The following is a 24,658-nucleotide window of genomic DNA, read 5'->3' on the forward strand; positions in this document are numbered from 1 at the left end:
TTGCTCCTGTGGCCCAGAGCTTGGGTTCCAGTCCTGAGGCCTCTGGCAGGAGCCCTCAGCTCTCTCCGCTTCCAGATCCAGATTAGCCTGGGCAGCAACACCGCATCTCCAAGTCCTGCAAGAGGCTAGAGGGGCTTCTGGGCAGCCAGCTGGGAGAAGTCGGTGTGCTCTGGTGAATCCAGTGGGCCCCAGTGGGAACGTTCAGGTGTCTGCTTCGGGATGTGAACAGCCACCATACACTAGCTGGCCCAAGGCCCCTCACACACACACACACACACACACACACACACACACACATGAGGACTCACTGAAATGGCCTCACTGAGAGTAGACACACCTATCACTTGAGAGACTTGAGGTCCCAGGAAATGTGTAGGCCTGGTGGTGTGTGGTGGGGGTGGGGGTGTTGGAGGTTGGGCCATTCCCTTGGAGACTGTGGTGGAGGAATGGGGTGAGGAAATGTCAGAGGGCAGAGTGGGAAAGGGATAGAGACTGAACTGTAAAAATAAATTGGGGATTAGTAATATACTGATAATAATAAATAAAAAATATGAAGTACCATTGGTAGCTTTACCACTAGAACAAATAATCACAAAGAGACTTGCTAAGTACAATTTCTAATTATATCATAAAACAGATATGAGACTGAGTCTCAACCTTTCTAAGACATATGTTAAATATCATGAAACTCTACAGTCCATAAAGACCCTTAACTGTAAATATCTGTGTTTACGATTAAAATAATTAATATAAAAAGAATTCTTTTAGTCTCCTTTCATTAGGTTGATTTGCCTTGTCCTAGTTCAATGAGATGGGCTTTTTTTCTTATATGATTTGCTAGTATGTTTTGTTTTTGTCTTACAGAATCCTATTCTTTTCTAATGAGAAACAGAAATGGACTAGATCCAGAAGGGATGAGAGTAGAGCAAAATTAGGAAGATTAAATTGGGATAAAACTGTAATCAGGATATTTTGTTTAAGAAAAGAATCAATTTTTAACAAAAGGGATAAGTTGCCAATGGTTGGCGAATATGTGAGTTGGTAATAAATGTTTAAACTGAATTAAAGTACAGTAAATAAATGAGTCCATTATAGCTATTAATAGCAGTCTTTGGTTCAGAGAGAATAAAAAATATTCCCCTAAAAGATTTAGACTGCCAAAGCTGCTGATGGTTATCTAGACAAGTAGCTTTTAGTTGAAGACAGATAATTTTTGCTTCAAGGAAGATTTTATCAGTAGAAAAGGAAAAACATAGGAGAGGAAGCAGAGAGGAAGGAGTGAAGGAAGGAAAGAAGGAAGAAGGAGGGAAGAAAACGAGAGTATACTGGAGTTAGTTTATTTTCCTTTGAAAGTAAAGAAGGATGCCTTTGAAGTTCTGAAATTACTGTAAATTCAGTGAGAGCAGTGATTCTCAACCCTTGAGTCATGTCCCATCTGTGTTCACAGGACTCTTCACAAGAGTCACCAAATACCTTTGATCAGGAGATAATTATTTAATGATTCATAATGGTAGCAGAATTATTGTGATGAATTATCCATGAAAATAATATTATTATTGGAGTAACCAGAATATTTGGGAATATATTAAAGGGTCACAAAGTTATAGAGCTTGTGAACCACAGATTTAAGATGGTCAAGCAAATTTTAATTCATGTTAGGAGCAAACCATTACCATTGTGAGTTTTGGGCAAGTGGTCTGCTAACTTAGTCTGAAAATGTGGGTTACATGCCCACATTTTGAATAGATTTGAAAAGTAAAGAATTCTATGTGCTAAAAATTATGCATAATTTTAGAGCACATTGTTTGTTTGCAAAGACTCAGGATTTAATCCACTGTTATCTTTATATGGTGTCAAGAAATAATTTTAGATTTTGAGATACACAAAATTTTCAAAATATGGTGGGAAGAGTTTAAAGGACACTTTTCATAATTTTGGATAAGAAGGTAGAGAATAATGGGTAGAGTGATGTCACAATTAACTTATGGTTCTAGAGGAACAAGAATTTTATTGGTCAATATAATCATGTTACACATTGTACATATGTGAAGCAGTGTCAGGGATTCGCCCACATGATGCTGACCTCAGACTCAGAGAACTAATTGCTTATTTAGCAGGAGAAACATGAAGAATGGGTCACATTTAGCTATGCCATGGTTTCTGCTGATTGCTGTTTCAGGACTTCATTTGAAATAAGAACAGTACTAAAAGATTTGAAAATGTAAAAATTTATGAGGAATGTTGTGGTAAGAAGATTTATGTGGCAGTCAAACTGTGTGAAATTCATGATATCTGAAACTGTTAGAAATCAATGCCACCAGAAAGACATTGCATAGTCAGCACTGAGAGAAATGAAAAGTTCTTAAAGTAAAAAACACCACTGGTTGAAGTAATTAATATGATTTAGAAATAAGAACTTAGAGAAAAAGCCCCAGGACCATCACATGATTTGGTGAATAGAGTGTCCTTACTGCAAAATGTGAGAGATTTCAATAGGAAAAATTAATAATTTAAGTCAGTGGAAACAATAAGAGCTCATACAATCATATCTCAATGTTATGATTGTTTTCAAAAGGGTTTTCTAAAGTTATATTACAAATGTTTACTTATTTTGGGGACTGGAAATGCACTAGTCCAACTTCAGAAAATCGATTCCTTACTTCATCATGGAGTTCCCGGGAATTAAGCTCAGAATATAATATCTGGTGAGAAGAAGCCATACCCACAAAGCCATCACAGGAAAAACATGTGACCTAATATGTTATGGTCAGATCTGTAGAGATCCAGTGAAATTCAGTTTAGATGAAGAATCATGTGAACTATGTTTTAAGTAAATATTTGCCCCTGTGGTGTCTTTCATCCCTGGTATGAGGAAGTGTGTTTAATTCTGGCCTAAACAAAACAATATAGCACTTAGGGAAAAAGATTACAATTAGAATGCTTGCACTTGAAGCCAGGATAGAGAACATTTCCATGGCTACCCTGACCTTCCCAGTGGTGCTGTGGTAGACAGGGAGGAATGTGACCCATACACTGCAGAACACAAGCATGCTGAAAGCCATGGACTTGGATTCATTAAATGTGTCAGGAAGGTTCCTGGACAAGAAAGCCATGAGGTAACTACCCAAGGCCATGACTCCCAGGTAGGCCAGAGCAGAGTGGAAGGCAACAGCTGAGCCCTTGTTGCAAAGAATGATGATGTGTCCCTGTTCAGAGTGAGCATCCATGTCAATAAAGGGAGGGGATGTTCCCAGCCATATGCCAGAGAGAAGTACTTGTATCAGAGTGCAAGCTGGAATGACACACTTAGGGACCTGTGATATCTGCAACCATCTGATCTTTCTTCCTGGAGCTGTAACCTTGAAGGCCATAACTACAGTGATGGTTTTGGCCAACACAGTGGATAGAGTCACTGTGAACAGAAGTCCAAACACATTCTGTTGCAGGATACATGTGGCTGTGTTTGGAAAACCAAGGAAGAGCAATGGACAGAGGAAACAGAGGGTCAGAATGATGAGCAGGATGTAACTGAGAGATCTGTTATTGGCCTTCACTACTGGAGTGTCTCTGTGGTTTACAAAGACCCCAATAACAAGAGCTGTGAGACTAGAAAATCCAAGGGACACGAGTGTGAGTCCCTTCCCCAAGGGATCATCATAGGCCAGAAAGGTGACAGTTTTCTCCAGGCAGTGTGTCTTCTCTGCATTTGCATAATGAGTTTCTGGACAGTGCACACACTGATCCATACCTGGTGGAAATGAAGTTGATCATGAATGCATGGTCAAGTTTCCCTTGATCCTAATACATTTTATGCTTCAAACTCATTGGATTGTTATTACAACCATGTTCCCTTGTCAGTTTTGGTATGGAGATATGAGTATTCTAAAGTGAATAATCACACAAGGTAAAGTTTATACTCCTTTCGAAAAACCCCATGAAGAGTATCCTTTTCTGGAGAAAAGGGTATTTTTCACATTATACATTATAAATATATCACTGAGGAAACCATGCAGGAACTGAAGGTAGAATAAGGAGGTAAGAACTGAAGGTGAGTCCACTGGGGTGTGGTGCTGCCTGCCCTGCCTCTACTATTTTCCCTGACCTGCTTTGTTATGTAGCTTATGATCACCTCCTCAGAGCTGCACCAACCCAGTGAGGCAGCGCAGCCCACAACAACCACTAAACATGAGGATGTATAAAACTTTTTGCTACACTCCAGCCCTTCAAAGGATTTTCAATTGTGGTTTTCTTTTATTACATAAATCTTGATTGTGTCAAATTGACATTGAAAACACCCATAAAATCTCATACCTAGAGCCGATTTATTTTAGTTGTATATTGAAGTATTCTTATTTTTTTGCTTTTTACCTCTCTTTTATTTATATTTTGTAATACAGTTGAAGCATATATTTTCAAACTAGAAAATACCAAATTACATGGCAATAACTAATTCAATTTTTATGCCAGTTCTCAAAAATATTTCTAAATTTCCAATAGAAGATGCGAAATCAATTTTGAAATAAACATTTTTCATTGAATTTCTTATGTAAAATGATTTTTTAGTCTGGGATATATGACACAAATTCATTTTTATTTATAAATTTTTTTCAGTTTGAAAATATTTTCTTCTCATGTGATGTTGGTTGGAAACTACTAAATATGTCTTCAAACCATTCCTTATCTTTCCCCAGCCCCTTTCATTTTTGATGGAAGGAAGTTCTCACAGGTATTATAGTGAATATATGGATGTTTGGGAAAAGTTAGTAGGCCTTTTCTCTTTTAACTACTACTGGGTTCTGTGATGGAATTAAGGGTAGAGTAGGGGATGTAAATTCCTTTTCAAATTGAGATAATTTCGTGGCTATTAGTTTACTGTTTTGGAAAACTTTTTGAAAGATTTTCAGGAAAACAACTACTTAATAGCTAAATTTATGTTTTCTTTGTTCCACCAGAATAGATTTTAAGAACTAAATTTTTGTGAATAAAACTCAGAGGAGAAAAATAAATGCTCCTAATATTATTTAATCACATATTTCTTGTCACAAATAACTTTCCGCATTTTTGTAAAGGCTTTATTTCAAAAACTATTTTAGTTTCACTTCTCCTTAAAAGATACAGAAAGACTACATTTACTTCTTTTTACACTCAGTTCTGTATTTGTGTATCTATCTTATGCTTTCTTGAACTCTCCTGTCAAATAGTTAACATTTTCTCAATGTGACTATTCATGCTAATGTAACAATTTTACATAAATCTGTTCTGCTACGTTGTTAGATTATATTTGTTGCTGTGTTATACTAGCTTTTAATATTATATCTTATAAACAATATTCATTAATTTATGGCAACTGATCTATAAGACAAAATTTATTTCGTATAAGGCATATGGTTTGTCTTGAAATATATGTTTATTATATTTCCCTGTATTCAAATTCCTTTGATCAGTAATTTCTTTAACTTTTGAGTGTTCAACATATATGTAGCTGTATTTTTAATCAATGCAATCTGATACTGTGATGTAGGTCTAAACCTTAATTCTATTCCATCCCTCCAAATGTACATATCTCTAAAGTGTCTGAACTTCAGTCTGTAATAAAAAAAAGCATTTTGGGGAGACAGTTGAAGTGGTCCTTCTACAACCACATTAAATTCATAAGTGAAATTTATATGTCTTCAATCTGCATACAGGAACTATAACCGAATTAACAGGCAATTAGGTAGTCTATATGTAGCAGAGAAATACCTTATATAAAATATTTTACAGTCAAATAATGGAAATTAATAGATGAGGAAATATAATTATCCAGAAATCTGCACCAGACTTCTATTCTCCCACTACATCTCAGCCCAGGTTCATCAAGCCTGTTGATCCAGAACCAAAACATTTAGATTTCTTTCCTTCTCTAATGGTCCCTGCCCAAAAAACTTTGTCAGGCATGGCTCTGAGGAGATCGTCCCTGCCAGATATAAAATTTTCTGCCAAGTCTCTTGCCATCTTTTTAAGACCTGCTATTCCAGAACCATATAGCCCCAAAATATACACCAGGGGACTATCACACCAAGATCACGGTGGTTAACCATCATCCCAATATATATCATAACAGGAACATGCAGTGACTAAAACATCTAGATTGCTGTAGGAGTTCTCTAGTGGAGTTTTTTGGGTCACTTAGGTAGACTATCATGTCATCTGCAAATAATGATAGTTTAACTTCTTCCTTTCCAATTTGTATCCCTTTGACCTCCTTATGTTGTCGAATTATTTATTGTTTTATTATTTAAAATAAAAAAAAAAACATCTAGATGCCTAAAGGCATGAAACGAACTCAAACACAAAATTCAATAATTTTATGACACCAACAGGGCAAACTTACTCTACAACAGCAAGCCCTGCAAATCTTAACACAACTGAACCACGGTGCCCTTAAATCCAGTCTTATGAAGATGATAGAGGCCATTAAAGAGGAAAGGAATAAAATGCTTAAAAAAGAAAAGGAAAACACAATCAGACAAATATAGGACTTTACAGCGGAAACAAATAAATCTCTTAAAGTAATAGCAGAAACTACAGTTAACCAGGGAAATAAGTAAAGCTGTTCAGGAAATGAAAGTGGAAATAGAAGCCAGAATGAAAATACAAACTGAGGGTAAACTGCAAATGGAAAACCTAAAGAAGCTTACAGAACAACAAATGCAAGGATCACCAATAAGATGAAAGGATGTAGGAGAGAATCTCAGGCATACAAAAATAGAAACTGGCACATCAGTAAAAGAAAATGTTAACGCTAAAATATCCCTGAAACAAAATAGCCAAGAAATCTGGAATACAAGGAAAACAAGTAACCTTAGAATGATCGTAATAGTAGAAGGTAAAGAGTCCCAGATCCCAGGGTAAGAAAGTATTTTCAACAAAATTATATTAGAAAAAATCACAATGTAAAGAGAGAAATACCTATAAACATAAAAGATGCTTGTGTAACACAAAATAGAGTGGGCCAGAAAAGTCCTCCCTCAACAAAATAATGAAAATGCAGAATGTAGAGGACTAAGAAAGACTAAGCACTGAGGGAAAAGACCAGGTATCATTCCATGGCAGACCTGTTAGAATTGTGCCTTTTCAATAGATTCTCTAAAAACTGAAGGGCCTGGACAGATATCTTAAAACCTATGAAAACATCACACATGCCAACCTAGAGTCCTATAACCAGCAAAACTGTCAATCACAATAGATGGAGTAAACAACCATAATTCAAGACAAGTCTGGATTTAAACAATATTTATCCAAAAATCCATTCATAAAACAAAATGCTAGAAGGAAAACTCCAACAGAAAGATGATAGCTAATTTGAAGGAAACACAAGAAATAGGTAATTCCATACAAGGAAAATCAATTTAAACACACACAAACCCATATACACACAACACCAACATCAAATAATAGGGATGAACAAACACTGAACATTAATATTTCTCACCATCTATGGATTTTCAATTTCTCAATAAATGACACAGACTAACAGAACAAGTACAAAAACAGGAACTATCTGTACTGGCTGGTTTTGTGTGTCAACATGACACAGGTTGGACTTACCAAAAAGACAGGTGCTTCATTTGAGAAAATGGCTCCATGAGATACAGCTGTGGGGCATTTCCTCAATTAGTGATTACAGGGAAGGGCCCCTTGTCAGTGTTGCCATCCCTGGGCTGGTAGTCTTGCTTTCCATAAGAAAGCAGGCCGAGAAAGCCAGGGATGCTAGCCCAAAAGTAACATCCCTCCATGGCCTCTGCATCAGCTCCTGCTTCCTGACCTGCTTGAGTTCCAGTCCTGACTTCCTTTAGTGATGAACAGCAATGTGGAAGTGTAAGCTGAATAAACCCTTTCCTCCCCAACTTCCTTCATGGTCATGATGTTTGTGCAGAAATAGAAACCCTGACTAAGATGCTTTTATTTTGCTGTATAAAACAAACAACTCAGCAATACCAATAGACATTACCTTAGAGCAAGTTCTGAAACAAATTTCCAGGACAAAAATCCCTAGAAGTAAGCTGAAATAATCATTCTTATACTTATTAAAATAAACTTCCAACTAAAATTAATAAAAGGAGATGGGAATGGATAATTCATACTCAGCAAAGGAAAAATCTACTAAGATGATATTTCAATTCTCAACATGCATGCCTCCAGTTCAAAGGCAGGAACATTTGTAAATGAAACATTGATAAAGCTTGAACCACATGTCAAACTCTGATCATTATTAGTGGTTAATTTCAACGCCCTGTTTTCACCAATTGACATGTTATTTAGTCAGAAACTAAACAGAGAAATAACAAAACTTATAGACATTATGAATTAAATGCACTTAAAAGGCATCTAGAGAATATTTCACACAAACATAAAAGAATATACTGTCTTCTCAGCACCTAATGGATTCTTCCCCCCAATATTTACCAGATAATCAGTCACAAAGCATCCTTCATGGATACAAGAAAATTGAAACATCATTTTTTCTCTTATGAGAGAACCTTGGAGGAAATTTGGACTTCAACAACAGAAATACCATGAAACCTAAACACTCATGAAAACTGAAGAACTCATTACTCAATGATCTCTGGATTAGGGGAGAAATAAAGAAATTTTTAGATTTCAATAAAAACAAAGCACAGCAAACCCAAATTCTTGGGAAACAGTAAAAATAGTTCTAAGAGGAAGGATCATTGCACTGAGTGTCTTTATAAAGAATTTAATTTGAAAATTCTCAAAAGAGTAATTTAAACATATATGTGAGAGCTCTAGAAAAATGAAATACAAGGAAGAGGAGGCAAGAAGAGGAAATAATCAAATCAGGGCTGAAATCAATCAGTTAGAGCAAAAGGAATAAAATTAATCAATGAAGACAAGAACTAGTTCATCGAGAAAATCAATAAGATAGACAAAACCTCACCATATTAACTACATAGCAATCGTATCAAAATAAATAAAACCCACACTTGAGAATTCTTTGTTTAGCTCTGTACCCCATTGTTAATAGGTTTCTTTTGTTCTCTGGAATCTAACTTCTTAAATTCTTTGTGTACATTGGATATTAGACCTCTACCAGATATCCTGTTGGTAAAGATCTTTTCTCAATTTGTTGGTTGCCATTGTGTTTGTTCTATTGACAGTGTCCTTTGTCTTACAGAAACTTTGTAATTTTATGAAGTCCCATTTGCCAATTCTTTATCTTAGAGCATAAGTCACTGCTGCTCTGTTCAGGGAATTTTCCCCTGTGTCCATGTGCTTGAGGCTCTTCCACACTTCCTCTTCTATTAGTTTCAGTGGATCTGGTTTTATGTGGAGGTCCTTGATCCAATTGAACTTGAGCTTTGTACAAGGAGATAATAATGGATCAATTTGCATTCTTCTGCAAGCTGATCACCAGTTAAACCATAACCATTTGATGAAATGATAATCTTTTTCTCACTGGATGGTTTTACCTACTTTGTCAAACATCAAGTGACCATAGGTGTGTTGTTTCATTTCTGGGTCTTCAATTCCATTGCACTGATCTACCAGTCTGTCACTGTACCAGTTTACCATTCACTTTTTAAACACTGTTGCTCTGTAGTACAGTTTGAGGTCCAGGATGCTGGATTCCCACAGAAGTTCTTTTATTTTTGAGAATCATTTTTACTATCCTGGGTTTTTTGTTATGCCAGATGAATTTGAGAATTGCTCTTTCTAACTCTGAAAAATTGAGTTGAAATTTGGATGGGGACAGCATTTAATCTGTATATTGCTTTTGACAAGATGGTCATTTTTACTATATTAATCCTGCCAATCCACAAGCATGGGAGATCTTTCCATCTTCTGAGGTCTTCTTCAATTTCTTTCTTCAGTGACTTGAAGTTCTTGTCATACAGATCTTTGACTTGTTTGGTTAGAGTCACATCAAGATACTTTATATTGTTGGTGATTACTGTGTAGGATGTTATTTTTGTAATTTCTTTCTCTTACTGAGAAACACCTAAAGAAATGTTCAGGATCCTTAGTCATCAGGGAAATGCAAATCAAAACAACCCTGAATTTCTGCCTCACCCCAGTAAGAATGGCTAAGATCAAAAACTCAAGTGACAGCAGGTGCTGGCAAGGATGTGGAGAAAGAGGAACACCCCCCCCCCCCCACTGCTGGCGGGACTGCAAGCTGGTACAACCACTCTGAAGTCAGTTTGCTGTTTCCTCAGAAAATTGGACATAGTATTACCTGATGACCCAGCTTTACCACTGCTGGGCATATACCCAGATGATTCTCCAACATGTAATAAGGACACATGCTGCACTATGTTCATAGCAGCCAGAAGCTGGGAAGAACCTACATGTTCCTCAACACTGGAATGGATACAGAAAATGTGGTACATTTACACAATAGAATACACTATTCAGCTATTAAAAACAATGAATTTATTAATTTTGAAATTCTTAGGGAAATGAATGGAAGCAGAAGATATCATCCCAAGTGAGATAACCCAATCACAAAAGAACAGACATGGTATGTGCTCACTGATAAGTGGATATTAGCCTAGAAGCTCAGAATACCTAAGATACAATTCCCAGACCAAACAAAGCTCAAGAAGAAGGAACACCAAAGTATGAATACTTTGGTCCTTCTTAGAAGGGGGTACAAAGTGACCATGGGAGGAGATAAAGAGACCAAGTGTGAGCAGAGCCTGAATGAAAGACCTTCCAGAGAGAGATGCCCCACAGAGAGATCAATCCCATATATAGTCACCAAACCCAATCACTATTGTGGATGCCAACAAGCACTTGCTGACAGTAGCCCGAAATAGCTGTCTCTTGAGAGGCTCTGCCAGTACCTGACAAATGCAGAGGTAGATGATCTCAGAAAACCACTGAACTGATCATAAGGTCTCCAATGGAGGACCTAGAGAAAGGACACAAGGAGCTGAAGGAACTTGTAGCCCCATAGGAGAAACAACAATATGAACCAACCAGAACACCCCAGAGCTCCCAGGGACTAAACCACCAACCAAAGAGTACACATGGAGGAACCCATGGTTCCTGCTTCGTATGTAGCAGAGGATGGCCTTGTTGGACATCAAAGGGAGGAGAGTCCCTTGGTCCTGAGAAGATTCGATGCCTCAGTATAGGAGAATGCCAGGACAAGGAAGCATGAGTGTGTAGGTTGGTGAGCAGGGGGAGGGGTGATGGAATAGGGCGTTTTCAGAGGGGAAACGAGGAAAGGGGATAACGTTTGAAATGTAAGTAAAGAAAACATCTAATCAAACATAAATAACTATATATAAATAAATAAAATCAGAAATGAAAAGGTAGGCAAAAACACAGACAAGAAAAAAAAAGTGTTAGCTTAATGCAAAGTTTATACTCCACAAAACTGGAAACGTTTAATGAACTGGTTGAATTTCTAAACAAATTCCACACTTACTAAAGTTAAGTCAAGATCAGGTATACAACTATCTATAAAACCCTAAAAAAAAAAGAGAGAAGCAGTCATGAAATGTCTCTTGATTAAAAATACCCTAGAAAATTGGAATACCCAAAACATAATCCACACATCAAATGATGTGCTAGAAGAATGTAGGAGTGGCCCCTAGTTCTGGAAAGACTCAGTGTAGCAGTATATGGCAAAACCAGAACAGGGAATTGGGAAGGGGTGGATGGGAGAACAGGGGAAGGGAATAGGGCTTATGGGACTTTTGGGTAGTGGGGGACCAGAAAAGGGGAAATCATTTGAAATGTAAATAAAAAATATATCAAATGAAAAATACCCAGGGCCAAGTGGTTTTATTACAGAATTCTCCCAGACTTTTAAAGGAGAGCTAAAACCAATGCTTCACGGATTATCCCACCAAATAGAAGCAGGAGCACTGCCAAACTCATTTTATGAGTCCACCGTCAAACTGATACACAAATTTCACAGACTCAACAAAGAAAGATAATTTTGGACCTATTTCACTTATGCATATTGATGCAGAAATACTAGAATATATCTATAAAAATCAAAACTCACAAACCAATTGCAAGAACACATCAAAAATGTCATACACCTTAACTCAGTAGGATTCATCCCTGGGATCCAAAGATGGTTCAATACATGAAAATCCTTCTGCCTGATTCACCATATAAAAAAACTGAAGAATAAAAAGCATAATGATCATCTCATTAAATGCTGAAGGAAGCATTATGAAAATGTGATACCAATTCATTCAAAAAAAGGAACCTCCTAGCTTGACAGAGCACTGGAAATCCCAACAAGCAGCAGAAAGAGTCAGATGCAGATATTTGCACCTAACCAATAGACAGAAGCAGCTGACCCCTGTTGTTGAACTAGAGAAGGTTGAAAGAAGCTGAGGAGAAGAGCGATCCTGTAGGAGGACCAGCAGTCTCAATTAATCTGGACTTATGTGATGCTTCGATCACTGGACCACCAAACAGGCAGCATATACTAGCTCCCAATACACATACAGTAGAGGACTGATGGGTCAGTGTTCCGAGATGATACACCTAACCATCAAGAGACTGGAGACCTCAGGGAGTTTAGAGGTCAGGCAGGGTGGGGGTCTGGACCTCCATGTGGAGACAGAGGGTGTGAAGGAAGTATGAAATGTTGAACAGTTGGTGAGTAGATGGGGGTGAATAAAATATGGAGTGTAAAAAATTAATTAAAAGAAAGAAAATGTGACATCAATTCATTTTTAAAGTATTTGAAAAATCAGGGATATATGTCAAATATTTAAATTTTACACAACCAACATACTGAAAGCCAGTAGCTAATATCAAATTAAATGGACAGAAACTTAGTTAATTCCACTAAGATCAGGGACAAGACAATGTTGCCCACTCTCACTAATCTATTCAATACAGAGGTTGAAGTAGTAGCTGGAACAGTCAGAGAACTAAAACAGATCAAGTGGCTACAAATTAGAAAGAAAGAAGTAAAAGTATTGCTTTTGACAGATAATATGATAATAAACATAAATAACTCCAAAAATTCTACCAGAGAACACCTACAACTGATGAATACTCGGGGAGTAGGGGCCCAGAAAAGGGGAAATCATTCAAAATGTAAATAAAAAATATATCGAATAAAATAAAAAAATAATAAAAAATGAAAAAAGAAATAATAATAAAAGAAATATTAAAAATCACAAAAAAGTGGCTGAATACAAAATTAACATTAAAAAATGCCATACTCCTTCTTTACACAAATGATAAATGAGCTGAGAAAGAAATTAGGGAAACAGATTACTTAACAATATTTACAAATAATATAAATATCTTCATGTAATTCTAGCCATGCAACTGCAAACCTATAAGAAATTATCTTAAAATCACTGAAGAAAACATTGAGAAAGCTATCAGAATATCGAAAGATCTCTTATGCCCTTGAAATCAAAATTAGCATAATGTAAATGATTACCAAACCAAAAGTAATCTACATATTCAATCCGATTCCCATCAAAATTACAATACAATTCTTTACAGACATTGAAATAGTAATCTTAACTTTATATGGAAAAACAAAATCCCAGCATCACTAAGGGAATCCTGAAATATAATAGAATTTTTGGAGGTTCTATTATAACCCCATCCTTGACCTTAAGTAATAGTAATAAAATCTGCATGATACTAGTCTAGGAACAAACAGATTGATCAATGGAATCAATCCTCAAAGCCACATGCCTACAGACACTTAAATTTCTGACAAAAACCCAAAATCATACAATGGGGAAAAGAGAAAGCATCTAAATAATAGTGGTGAGCTAATGGGATGTCTTATGTAGAGGAATGAAAATAGATGTATATCTATCACCCTGCACAAAACTTCAAGTGAAGTGGATCAAAGACGTTAGCATAAAGACTCCAGAGAACCAGGTAATGCTATTAAAATGGAATACAGAGCTAAGAAAAGACTTTCCAAATACGGAATCTCAAGTGGCTTAGAAGCTCCTAGTGAATTGTTCAACATTCTTATTCATCAGGGAAATGTAAATCAAAATGACCCTCAGATTCCACCACACACCGTTTAGAATAACTAAAATCAAACTCTCAGGTGACAGCAAATGCTGGTAAGGATGTGGAGAAAGAGGCAAACTCTTCTATTGCTGGTGGGAATGGAAGCTGGTAAAACCACTCTTGAAATCAGTGTGAAAGTTTCTCAGAAAATTGTAAATAGTACTACCTGAGGATCCAGTTACACCACTCCTGGGCATATATCCAAAAGATGCTCCAATATGATCATATCAGCATTTTTTATAATAGCCAGAACTTGAAACAACCCAGATGCCCATCAATGAAAGAATGGATGCAATACTTATCATGCAAATACACAATGGACTGCTATTTAGCTATTAGAAATGGCAACTTTGAGTTTTGCATTCAAATGGATGGAAGTAGAAAATACCATCCTCACTGAAAATGTTGAGCAGCAAAAGAACATGAAACATATGTACTACTCTCTCATAGTGATGTGGCTATTAGGCAAAAGGCTTGAAATACCCACCATACAGTGAACAAACTATGAAGATCAAGCTGAAAGAAGACCAAATTGTGGATCCTTCAGTCCTACTTAGAAGATGGAAGAAAATAATAATGGGAGCTAGACGGAGAAAATTGGTTAACAGAGCCGAGGATGAGGGGAGAAGAGGGGCAGGATACAATTCACAGACTAAATGAAGCTCAAGAGGAAGGAAGAACAAATTATGGATACTCTAGTCCTTCTTAGTAGGGGGAACTAAATACCCACAGGAGGAGATACAAAGTCAAAGTGTAGATCAGAGACTGAGGGAGAGATAAACTAGAGACTGCTCCAACTAGGGATCCATCTCATATACAAAAACCTGGAGACTATTGTGGATGCCAACAAGTGCTTGCTGATAGGAGCCTGATATAGCTGTCACCTGGGAGCCTCTGCCAGTGATTGACAAATACAGAGGTGGATGCTCTCAGCCAACCATTGAACTGAGCAAAATGGACGAGCTAGAGAAGAGACCCAAGGAGCTGAAGGGGTTGCAGCACCATAGGAAGAACAACAATATGAACCACCCAGCTCCCCCAGAGCTCCCAGGGACTAAACCACCAACCAAAGAGTACACATGGAGGAACCCATGGTTCCTGCTTCGTATGTAGCAGAGGATGGCCTTGTTGGACATCAAAGGGAGGAGAGTCCCTTGGTCCTGAGAAGATTCGATGCCTCAGTATAGGAGAATGCCAGGACAAGGAAGCATGAGTGTGTAGGTTGGTGAGCAGGGGGAGGGGTGATGGAATAGGGCGTTTTCAGAGGGGAAACGAGGAAAGGGGATAACGTTTGAAATGTAAGTAAAGAAAACATCTAATCAAACATAAATAACTATATATAAATAAATAAAATCAGAAATGAAAAGGTAGGCAAAAACACAGACAAGAAAAAAAAAGTGTTAGCTTAATGCAAAGTTTATACTCCACAAAACTGGAAACGTTTAATGAACTGGTTGAATTTCTAAACAAATTCCACACTTACTAAAGTTAAGTCAAGATCAGGTATACAACTATCTATAAAACCCTAAAAAAAAAAAGAGAGAAGCAGTCATGAAATGTCTCTTGATTAAAAATACCCTAGAAAATTGGAATACCCAAAACATAATCCACACATCAAATGATGTGCTAGAAGAATGTAGGAGTGGCCCCTAGTTCTGGAAATACTCAGTGTAGCAGTATATGGCAAAACCAGAACAGGGAATTGGGAAGGGGTGGATGGGAGAACAGGGGAAGGGAATAGGGCTTATGGGACTTTTGGGTAGTGGGGGACCAGAAAAGGGGAAATCATTTGAAATGTAAATAAAAAATATATCAAATGAAAAATACCCAGGGCCAAGTGGTTTTATTACAGAATTCTCCCAGACTTTTAAAGGAGAGCTAAAACCAATGCTTCACGGATTATCCCACCAAATAGAAGCAGGAGCACTGCCAAACTCATTTTATGAGTCCACCGTCAAACTGATACACAAATTTCACAGACTCAACAAAGAAAGATAATTTTGGACCTATTTCACTTATGCATATTGATGCAGAAATACTAGAATATATCTATAAAAATCAAAACTCACAAACCAATTGCAAGAACACATCAAAAATGTCATACACCTTAACTCAGTAGGATTCATCCCTGGGATCCAAAGATGGTTCAATACATGAAAATCCTTCTGCCTGATTCACCATATAAAAAAACTGAAGAATAAAAAGCATAATGATCATCTCATTAAATGCTGAAGGAAGCATTATGAAAATGTGATACCAATTCATTCAAAAAAAGGAACCTCCTAGCTTGACAGAGCACTGGAAATCCCAACAAGCAGCAGAAAGAGTCAGATGCAGATATTTGCACCTAACCAATAGACAGAAGCAGCTGACCCCTGTTGTTGAACTAGAGAAGGTTGAAAGAAGCTGAGGAGAAGAGCGATCCTGTAGGAGGACCAGCAGTCTCAATTAATCTGGACTTATGTGATGCTTCGATCACTGGACCACCAAACAGGCAGCATATACTAGCTCCCAATACACATACAGTAGAGGACTGATGGGTCAGTGTTCCGAGATGATACACCTAACCATCAAGAGACTGGAGACCTCAGGGAGTTTAGAGGTCAGGCAGGGTGGGGGTCTGGACCTCCATGTGGAGACAGAGGGTGTGAAGGAAGTATGAAATGTTGAACAGTTGGTGAGTAGATGGGGGTGAATAAAATATGGAGTGTAAAAAATTAATTAAAAGAAAGAAAATGTGACATCAATTCATTTTTAAAGTATTTGAAAAATCAGGGATATATGTCAAATATTTAAATTTTACACAACCAACATACTGAAAGCCAGTAGCTAATATCAAATTAAATGGACAGAAACTTAGTTAATTCCACTAAGATCAGGGACAAGACAATGTTGCCCACTCTCACTAATCTATTCAATACAGAGGTTGAAGTAGTAGCTGGAACAGTCAGAGAACTAAAACAGATCAAGTGGCTACAAATTAGAAAGAAAGAAGTAAAAGTATTGCTTTTGACAGATAATATGATAATAAACATAAATAACTCCAAAAATTCTACCAGAGAACACCTACAACTGATGAATACTCGGGGAGTAGGGGCCCAGTAAAGGGGAAATCATTCAAAATGTAAATAAAAAATATATCGAATAAAATAAAAAAAATAATAAAAAATGAAAAAAGAAATAATAATAAAAGAAATATTAAAAATCACAAAAAAGTGGCTGAATACAAAATTAACATTAAAAAATGCCATACTCCTTCTTTACACAAATGATAAATGAGCTGAGAAAGAAATTAGGGAAACAGATTACTTAACAATATTTACAAATAATATAAATATCTTCATGTAATTCTAGCCATGCAACTGCAAACCTATAAGAAATTATCTTAAAATCACTGAAGAAAACATTGAGAAAGCTATCAGAATATCGAAAGATCTCTTATGCCCTTGAAATCAAAATTAGCATAATGTAAATGATTACCAAACCAAAAGTAATCTACATATTCAATCCGATTCCCATCAAAATTACAATACAATTCTTTACAGACATTGAAATAGTAATCTTAACTTTATATGGAAAAACAAAATCCCAGCATCACTAAGGGAATCCTGAAATATAATAGAATTTTTGGAGGTTCTATTATAACCCCATCCTTGACCTTAAGTAATAGTAATAAAATCTGCATGATACTAGTCTAGGAACAAACAGATTGATCAATGGAATCAATCCTCAAAGCCACATGCCTACAGACACTTAAATTTCTGACAAAAACCCAAAATCATACAATGGGGAAAAGAGAAAGCATCTAAATAATAGTGGTGAGCTAATGGGATGTCTTATGTAGAGGAATGAAAATAGATGTATATCTATCACCCTGCACAAAACTTCAAGTGAAGTGGATCAAAGACGTTAGCATAAAGACTCCAGAGAACCAGGTAATGCTATTAAAATGGAATACAGAGCTAAGAAAAGACTTTCCAAATACGGAATCTCAAGTGGCTTAGAAGCTCCTAGTGAATTGTTCAACATTCTTATTCATCAGGGAAATGTAAATCAAAATGACCCTCAGATTCCACCACACACCCTTTAGAATAACTAAAATCAAACTCTCAGGTGACAGCAAATGCTGGTAAGGATGTGGAGAAAGAGGCAAACTCTTCTATTGCTGGTGGGAATGGAAGCTGGTAAAACCACTCTTGAAATCAGTGTGAAAGTTTCTCAGAAAATTGTAAATAGTACTACCTGAGGATCCAGTTACACCACTCCTGGGCATATATCCAAAAGATGCTCCAATATGATCATATCAGCCTTTTTTATAATAGCCAGAACTTGAAACAACCCAGATGCCCATCAATGAAAGAATGGATGCAATACTTATCATGCAAATACACAATGGACTGCTATTTAGCTATTAGAAATGGCAACTTTGAGTTTTGCATTCAAATGGATGGAAGTAGAAAATACCATCCTCACTGAAAATGTTGAGCAGCAAAAGAACATGAAACATATGTACTACTCTCTCATAGTGATGTGGCTATTAGGCAAAAGGCTTGAAATACCCACCATACAGTGAACAAACTATGAAGATCAAGCTGAAAGAAGACCAAATTGTGGATCCTTCAGTCCTACTTAGAAGATGGAAGAAAATAATAATGGGAGCTAGACGGAGAAAATTGGTTAACAGAGCCGAGGATGAGGGGAGAAGAGGGGCAGGATACAATTCACAGACTAAATGAAGCTCAAGAGGAAGGAAGAACAAATTATGGATACTCTAGTCCTTCTTAGTAGGGGGAACTAAATACCCACAGGAGGAGATACAAAGTCAAAGTGTAGATCAGAGACTGAGGGAGAGATAAACCAGAGACTGCTCCAACTAGGGATCCATCTCATATACAAAAACCTGGAGACTATTGTGGATGCCAACAAGTGCTTGCTGATAGGAGCCTGATATAGCTGTCACCTGGGAGCCTCTGCCAGTGATTGACAAATACAGAGGTGGATGCTCTCAGCCAACCATTGAACTGAGCAAAATGGACGAGCTAGAGAAGAGACCCAAGGAGCTGAAGGGGTTGCAGCACCATAGGAAGAACAACAATATGAACCACCCAGCTCCCCCAGAGCTCCCAGGGACTAAACCATCAACCATAGAGTATACATGGAGGGACGCATGGCTCCAGATATATATGAAGCAGAGGATGGCCTTGTTGGACATCAAAGGGAGGAGAGGCCCTTGGTCCTGAGAAAGCTAGATGCCCCAGTATAGGGGAACCCCAAGACAGGGAAGTGAGAGTCCGTGGAATGGTGAGCAGGGGGAGGGGGATGAGTTAGGGGATTTTCAGGGGGAAATCAGGAATGGGGACGACATTTGAAATGTAAATAAAGAATATAACTAATAACAATAAAAGTGCTTGCTCAGAGGAGCCAGATACAGGTGTCTACTGACAGAGCCTGAGAAATACAGATGGGGATGCTCACAGCCAACCGCTGGACTGAGAACAAGAATCCCAATGGAGGAGTTAGACAAAGGCCTGCAGGAGCTGAAGGGGTTGCAACTCCATAGGAAGAACAGTATCAACCAACCAGAACACATGGAGAGAACCATGGGTACAGCTGCATATGCACCAGAAGATTACCTTATCTGGCATCAGTGGAGGGGAGCCCTTTAGTCCTGAGGAGGGTGGATGACCCAGTGGTGGAGAATGCTAGGGCTGTGAAGTAGGAAGGTTTTGTGTGGGTGGGGGTGGCATCATCATAGAAGCAGGAGGGATGGGATTGGGGGTTTGCTGAGGGCAAAACAAGAAGGGAGATAATATTTGAAATGTAAACAAATAAAACAAACAATAAAAAATTTTAAAGAAAGAGCATAGACTTAAAGATTTAGTTGCGATTCTGAAGTAATGTAATTGCCACGTAGTTCTCTTGTCTAATTTTTTTCATTACTTAGTTTTGTCAGTGCGCCGTAGAGAGGATGTAAAACCCTCTGAGAGACTTGTCCTTCACCTGTCTCATTGGAAATCTCATTGTCTGGGCAGGGACTGCAGTCAAAGCAACAGGTAGGCCTTCCCTCCAGGACAACTTTCCTGAATCCAGGGCTGCAGCTCTCACTGCAGACAGACCGAGGAATCTGAAAAATATTTAATACAAGATACAAAATGCTTAGCTCCTAATCAGTGCCCAAGTACATATTTTATAATGGAAGGTGTATTAATTAAAATTTATTTTTAAAAACGTACAAACTTGCTGTTTTACCCCACTTGGCTATTTAATGAAAAGTGGAAATGAAGTTTGGCCAGCAACAGCCATCGCTTTCCTCCTCCTGAATGTGGACAGAATCTGCCCAGTTTCCTCAAATCACTGCTGTCCTGATTCCCTGCCATGATGAACTTCACCCTCCAACTGTGATGTTCTGAAGAGAATCCTACTTTCCTCGCATTGGTTTTGTTACCATTTTTCCAAGATGAGACTTAAAAATAAAAGAACATCCTCTCAGTTTGTTGTGTGTCTGCCAAAGGCTTAAAAGCAAAGGCCACCTGAAAACTGACTGTGACTGCCTTTCTAGTTGTCTTAGTTGTGGTTTCTATTGTGCTCAAACAGCATACCAAAAGCAAACTGAGGACAGACATGTTTCTCATCAATGGAAATAAGGACAGGAGTTAAAGCAGAAAACTGGAAAATTAATAGAAATGGAGAACGTGCAGTATTTCTGTTTACTATCCTGCTAATCATGGGTTTCTTACCCATGATTCTTAAACAACTAAGGACCACCTGACACCACTCCATTTTATGTGTCTTTGTGAGGTAATTTTTTCACTAATTGTTTTATTCAATTTCCATATAGGATGCTGCCCCTCCCGGTCCACACCCTAACAGTCCTCCCCCTCCCCAACTCTGCTGAGAGGGTGTGGGGCCCCCTGGATTTATTGCCACTCTGCCACATCATGTCTCTACAGGATTAGCCTCATACTCCTCCCACTCTGGCCAAGGAAGGCAGCTAAGTTGTGGAGTGAGTCCCACAGATAGCTTAAGGACAGCCCCCACTTCAGCTATTTGGAACCAACATGGAGTTTGAGCTGTATATCTACTACATATTTTGAGGGTGTTGAGACTATGTCTATCTCATGTATGGCCTTTGATTGGTGGATTATTTGTCAGAGCCCCCAAGGTTTGAGGTTACTAGACTCTTGGTCTTCCTGTGCAGTTCCTAAACTATTCTGGGCCTCAATCCTTCCATAAGAGACCCTTAGCTCTGTCCAGTGTTAGGCTGTGGATCTCTTCATCTGTGTCTGTCTGCTGCTGGGTGAAGCACCTTGGAGGACACTTGTGCTAGGTCTTTTTCTGCAAGCATAAAAAATATCATTAACTGTTTCAGGGACTGAGTATTGCCCCAGGATGGATCTGAAATTGGGCCAATTATTGGTTGGCCATTCTATCAATCTCTCTTCCATCCTTGCATTTCTTTTAAACAGGACAGATTTGGGGTCGAAATTTTTGTGTCTGTGTTGTTGTCCTTATCCCCCCAAGGCAGGACCAGCATGGCTATAGGAGTTGTTTGTCCTCTTCATGTTACACATCTCCACACATCTACTATTTTTCTCAGCTATGGTCACCCGAATTTTCTACTGGTACCCTTCCAAAAGCGATGACTCTGACACTTCCTTGTGACTCCCCCAAACCCTATACTGATGGCAGCTACAGATTGCCTTTCATTCTCCTAACTCTCCCAACACCTGATACTGAGACCACCATTCCCTACCACCTTCCCTCTCACACCCAGTTCCTCCCTCACTCTACCCATTATGACCGTTTCAAACCACTTCTAAGAGAGATTCATATATCCTCGCTTCAGTATCCTGCTTTGTTTAGCTTCATTGGGTCTGTGGATTGAATCAGGGCTAATATATACTTTATGACTAATGTTCTCTCAAGAGTTTGCAAATACTGTGCATGCCTTTTGGGTCTGGGTTACCTCATTGGGGGAGGATATTTTCTAGTTCCATCCATTTTCCTTGAAAATTTATAATGGCCGAGTGTTTTAATAGCTGAATAGTAGACCACTATGTGAATGAACCACATTTTCTGAATCTATTTTTTCATTGAGGCCTATCTGGGTTGTTTCCAGTTTCTGGCTATTATGAACAAGGCTACTATAAAGATAGGAGAGCAAGTGTCTTTCTGATATGGTAGAGCAGTTTTGGTTATATGCCCAGGAGCAGTATATATACACATCTTCACGTAGTACTATTTACAGTTTTCTGAGAAAATGCCACATTGTTTTCCTGTGTGATTGTACAAGTTTGCAATCTCACCAGAAACGGAGGAGTGCTGCCCTTTCTCTATATCCTTACTACCATATGCTATCTCTTGAGCTTTTCTTTTTATCTTAGCCATTTTGATTGGTGTAAGATGATTTCTCAGGGTCATTTTCACTTGCATTTCCCTGATGACTAGGGTTGTTGAACATTTCTTTAACTGCTTCTAAGACATTCAAGGCTACCCTTTGGGAATTCTCTATTTAGATCTTTACCACATTTTAAAAATTTTGTTATTAGCTTTTCAAATTAAGGAATCTAATTTCTTGAATTACTTATTATTTAGAATATTTGGCTTCTACTGAATGTAATGTTAATGAAGATCTTTTCACAGTCTATCAGCTGCAATTTTTGTCCTATTGATAATGTCCTTTGCCTTATGGAAGTGTTTCAGGTTCAGTTATCAATGGTTTCATGATCCGTCCAGGAAATTGTCTTCTCTGCCAATGGGTTCAAAACTATTTCCCACTTTCTCTTCTATTAGACTCTGTGTATCTTGGTATTATGTTGAGGTTTTTGAAGCACTTGGTCTTGGGTGTCCTCAGAGTGATAAATATTGTTCTATTTGCATTCTTCTACAAGCATATATTCAGTGGGAGAGACATCATTTGTTGAAGATGCTTTCTTTTTTCCATTGTAAGGTTTGGCTTCTGTAAAAATCAAGTCTCCGTAAATGTACTACAGGGAACTGATTTCATTCCACCGATCAACTACTTTCATTTTATAGGAAACCATAAAGGTTTTATACCATTGCTCAGTATTACATTTTGAGGGCAAGGATGGTGATTTCTCCAGAAGTTCTTTTATTGTTCAGGTTCATTTAGCTATCCTTGGTTTTTGTTTTTCCATATGAAATTGAGAATTGCTCTTTGAAGGTCTGTAAATAATTGTCTGAGAATTTTCATAGTAATTACACTGTATCTGTAAATTCCTTTATGAAATTTGTAAAATTTAGGGAACACTCTAAATTTCCAATGTTCACTAGGTTAATCAAATTCATCCATGAGGATGAAAGAGGTTTCCATCTTCTGACATCTTATTCAGTTTATTTCTTCAAGGACTTGAATTTGTTTTCATACATGTCTTTGATTTCCATTGTTAGAGTTACACCAAAATAGATTACATTATTTGTGGTTATTATTGGTAAGGGTGTATTTCACTAATTTTTTTCTAATCCCATTTTTTAATAAATTAGGGAAATATCTCCCATATTAATGGTCCCTCACACTACCATGTTTTATGATAATACTCGACAGGTTTTCCTTGATGAAAGAAGTTCAGAAATACTATGTATACTAAGATTCCTCTTCTCAGGGAAGTTCAATTTATGTTATTTTGAAAAAAAATTTACCTTGGACTCTGGAAGTTAATGTAAACAGCCTGATATCTCTTTTGTTACAATGATGTCAGAAAGTAGTAATTGATAACCTTTCTTTAAAGGTCAAAATGATTAGATAATTTAAAAATGTTTAAAACACTTCCACAAGAATGAGCGATCAGTAAAACTCTTAATAATAATAGTTATGAGTGTATTGATGGGGTAAGTATTAACAACCAAGATTTACTACATCAAGAAGCATAAAAGATTTACTTAGAAACACACCTCTGTAAATCTTATGGGCCAGTTAATCATGTATTCAGATATCATCAACTGTTCATCCTTGGAAGCACTAGGAACAAATGTACCCACTTTCACCAATAGTGAATGACCTGATGGAAAGTTCCAAACGTTGTTAATATCATACTCTGGATCAGCCTTCCTTTTCCAGTCCAGAACCACAGGGTCACCAACAGAGTTTTTGACTTGAATATTCTTCAGAAAAGGGTGAAGCTAAAAGATATGAGAAGTCTTATGATGAAGTTCAAGTTATGGATTTATAATTTAATTATGAATAAGGAGATATTTCCTGACAATAATATATGATGTTAACACTGTTTTAATTAATTATCTATGGGATTGAACACAACAAAAGAAAGCTTAGGAGAAAATAAATATAATTTTTTTCTTAAATGTCAGTTTGCATAGAATATGCCAGGCCAAGAAAACCAAATGATCAAAGATAATACAGCAAACAAGTCACAACTTTTTATCCGTTTTCAAAAGATTGAAGCTACTTCATTTCTATCACTATTATCTAATAGAATAAAATATAATTCCAAGAATCTCTAAAATGCTACAAAAGACCCTATTACTTTGCCATGGTTTAAAGAAACTATCTTATTACTATTCCAAGTACTGTCAAATGTTCAAGGACTATGGAGTGAATGGATCTCAACTTCTTTGAAAAACTAGGTATAACCTTATATTTCCTGACATT

At 37.4% G+C, this 24,658-nt stretch overlaps 1 pseudogene; it reads right to left on the reverse strand.

Moving 5' to 3' along the window:
• Positions 1-2,819: 2,819 nt before the first annotated feature.
• The window catches only part of LOC127671030 (vomeronasal type-2 receptor 116-like), a 38,258-nt pseudogene continuing 16,419 nt past the window's right edge, over positions 2,820-24,658 (reverse strand).

This window comes from Apodemus sylvaticus, chromosome 20, assembly GCF_947179515.1.
Source record: "Apodemus sylvaticus chromosome 20, mApoSyl1.1, whole genome shotgun sequence".
NCBI lineage: Eukaryota > Metazoa > Chordata > Mammalia > Rodentia > Muridae > Apodemus > Apodemus sylvaticus.